Genomic DNA, 3,983 nt, shown 5'->3' with positions numbered 1-3,983 from the left:
TAGCCCATCTCCCCTTTGTTGTATTAGTGCGAGGAGGGGGGCCAGGGTGAGCTCTAATCGTTTTTTGCTATCCCAAGTAACTCCTTCTGTTGTTGTATTGTCAGTCGCTTAAATGCTTCTATGAGGTCGTTATCTTGTGACAAGCCTGGCTTGTTGGTTGAATTGTATCCCTGGCTGCGTCCTCTTCCCCAGCCACGACCTTGCTGTTTTGCCCTGCACGTCTTGGCCCAGTGACCTTCTTTCCCACAATAATGACATTTTCTGGGTAATTTTCCCAATGACTGTTTATCGGAATCCTGGGATTTCCATTCCATAGCCTGTACAGCTCGGACTTTAGCTCCCATATCCCGATCTAATTGGTTACATCGATCCACCAATGCTGCAAAGATAGTTCCTCTATCTTCCCAGTCCGGTAACACTACCTTAAGCATTTTGGACAGTTCTGGCTTTAGACCTGCCACGAAAGCTGCTTTCAGGGGTCCAAACGCTTGTTCATCCATTTCCTCATCCGTATTATTCATACCCGAATTTTCTAGCCACGTGCATTTAAACCGCTCGTGATACTCCAGGACCTCCTCTGTTCCTTTCTGTTGGCAGGCTGCAATTTTTCCCCAGTCTGTCTTAGCTGGACTGAAGGCTTGCAGCCAGTGTTTAATCGCCTCCCATCCTGCGTTTAATTCTTGCTCATTCTGCCCCAAAGCTTCATCTACCTTGTCGTGCAATTTTCTTCCCTGTGTTTTTGGCACCATTATGGTCAAAATTTGCACTCTGTCCCAGGGATGAAGTTGATATATATTTCTTAAGCGGTCCAATTGGTCCCACGTTTTTACTCCCCCTTTCTTTGGATTGGGCAATTCCTTGGACCATTTATCAATTTTCTCTGGGTCTGTCGGATCATGAATTAAGTATTTTTCATACAGCCTTTTCTTCGTTTTTTTGGTTCCGCCCTCATCCGCAGTCTCTTCTGATTTGACTACAACTCGTCTTTTTTTAAACGGGGCAAAGCGCACCCCTAATTCTTCATCATCCTCCGACACTGTATTGTCGGAGGATTCGGAATCCGTATCTATTCCTCGGTCGTATCTTCGGGTTTACTCTTTTAATTTATCCAAACATGGGTACCCTTGGAATTGATCAATACATTTTCCTTTTCCTAATACTGTCTCTTGACCTAATGATTTTTTCCATTCTTTAATTTCACCTTTAAGATCTTTAACTTCCGCTTCCAGCTTTTCAAGTTCAAGCTTTTTCTGTTGCAGCTGTGCACAAACAGCTTGCAATTGATCCTTTGTACTGGTCAGTTCTCGATCATGTTGGGAACGCATTATAATTTCATTCCGGTTTCGGATCTGGCCCATAACCGCTAGGGACCATCTAGTTCGCTCTTTATTTTTCATACAGGTCGTTTTTCCCCAGACCCTTTTAATCTCGTCTAAGGACCATTGTCCTTTGGAGGTTCCGTACTTTTGTTCGATCTTAATACAGGTTTTAGATAAGTTGAATTGTTGCTCTATGTATTCTTTCAACTGTTCGAGAATTAAATCTAGCGAACCTTGAGGTGGTGCCTGCCCATCTTTAACAGTTGTAGGCAATTCTTTGCCCTTATCTCCTGCCGCCATTTCTTTACTAAGTTCTTTACTGGGGTCTCGAGTCGTAGGCCTGCTAGCCGATCAATAGGTCGGTGATTAATTAACTAACACACCGCCGAAGTTTAGACGTCTATGGGACCTCGAGCCGACTACCAACCGGAGGGTTCGCAAACCGGAGGCTTTCGGAATCGCGTAGAAGGAGAGGCCAATTTAGACTTTTGACCGAGGACTTTTTTTTAAAAAGAGGAGTCCTTACCTCAATATGTAGGTCCGATGTCCAAAATTCAGTTTCTTTCCTCAGCGACCCTGCTCGCAGCACCAAAATTGTTAGATCTCTTAATTTCCAATGAAATACGAACTCCGATGGTAGTTTTAACTTTTTAATCTTGGCAGAGAGCAACAAACTGCTGGCTGATTGCCAGTTTCTTTGTCTTACTGAGACACATGGTCAAAATGGCTGTATTTTACATCTGGATCAATTTACAGAAAAGAACTCGCCTTCTTTGACCTTATTGGCTCAATTGAAAGTCTTTTAACGTTTTATTGGCTCGCTACCCAAGGTCCGAAAATGTCAAGTTGATTGATGAGTTAATGCAACATGCCGAACTGCATGTAGCAGCCTTGACTTGGGGGTCTGTGAATTTTCACAGTCTGTCTAAATGAGCCTGTTTGAATTCTCTATCACCCTTATCCTTAGACTGTGAACCCTGGTTCTGGACTTCTCCAACATTGGGAACATTCTTCCTGCATCTAACCTGTCTAAACCCGTCATAATTTTAAACGTTTCTATGAGATCCCCTCTCATTCTTCTGAACTCCAGTGAATACAAGCCCAGTTGATCCAGTCTTTCTTGATATGTCAGTCCCGCCATCCCGGGAACCTTCGCTGCACTCCCTCAATAGCAAGAATGTCCTTCCTCAAGTTAGGAGACCAAAACTGTACACAATACTCCAGGTGTGGCCTCACCAAGGCCCTGTACAACTGTAATAACACCTCCCTGCCCCTGTACTCAAATCCCCTCGCTATGAAGGCCAACATGCCATTTGTTTTCTTAACCGCCTGCTGTACCTGCATGCCAACCTTCAATGACTGATGTACCATGACACCCAGGTCTCATTGCACCTCCCCTTTTCCTAATCTGTCACCATTCAGATAATAGTCTGTCACTCTGTTTTTACCACCAAAGTGGATAACCTCACATTTATCCACATTATACATTAACGATAATGTAAAATAAAACCTGCTCCTGAGAAACCCTCATTGTGAGGAGCTGGGTGTCAAAATCTCACTGTGGTCTCATACTCCCATAGGCAGTTAGAAACAAGTTTACATAAAAAATAGGAGCAGGAGTGGGCCATTTGGCCCCTTGAGCCTGCTCCGCTATTCAACAAGATCACAGCTGATCTTCGACCTCAACTCCACTGGCCTGTACTCTCCCCATATCCTTTGATTCTCTTAATATCCAAAAATATATCGATCTCTGTCTTGAAGATACTGAACTACTGAGCCTCAACAGCCCTTTGGGGTAGAGAATTCCAAAGATTCACCACCCTCTGAGAAAACAAATTTCTCCTCCTTGCCGTCCTAAAGGCCGACCGCTTATTCTGAGACTGTGAGCCCTGGTTCTAGATTCCCCAGCTGAGGGAAACATCCTCCCTGCATCTATCCTGTCAAGCCCTGTAAGGATTTTGTATGTTTCAATAAGATCACCTCTCATTCTTCTAAACTCTAGAGAATATAAGCCTAGTCTACTCAATCTCTCCTCATAGCACAATCCCCCCATCCCAGGAATCAGTCTGGTGAACCTCCGTTGCACTCCCTCTATGACAAGTATATCCTTCCTTAGGTAAGGAGACCACAACTGAACACAATACTCCAGGTGTGGTCTCACCAGGGCTCTATATAATTGCAGTACAGCATCTTTACTCTTAAACTCAAACCATCTGTAATAAAGGCCAACATACCATTTGCTTTCATAATTGCATGCTGTACTTGCATGTTAACTTTCAGTGATTTGTATACAAGGACACCCAGGTCCCTCTGAACACCAACATTTCCCAATCTCTCATCATTTAAAAAATACTCTGCTTTCTATTTCTTCTACCAAAGTGAATAACTTCACATTTCTCCACATGATAATCAATTTGCCATGTTCTTGCCCACTCACTTAGCCTGTCTATATTCCCTTGAAGCCTCTTTGCATCCTCCTCACAACTTGTATTCCCCCCTAGTTTTGAATCATCAGCAAACTTGGATATATTACATTTGGTCCCCTCATCCAAATCATTGATGCAGATTGTAAATAGCTGAGGCCCAAGCAATGGTCCTTGCAGTGTAAAATGTGAATTATTTTCTCTCAATCTGGTTCAGTAAAATTACTGAGTCGAATACCTG

Source organism: Pristiophorus japonicus, chromosome 4, assembly GCF_044704955.1.
Source record: "Pristiophorus japonicus isolate sPriJap1 chromosome 4, sPriJap1.hap1, whole genome shotgun sequence".
Lineage (NCBI taxonomy): Eukaryota > Metazoa > Chordata > Chondrichthyes > Pristiophoridae > Pristiophorus > Pristiophorus japonicus.
Note: the sequence above shows the minus strand (reverse complement) of the source record.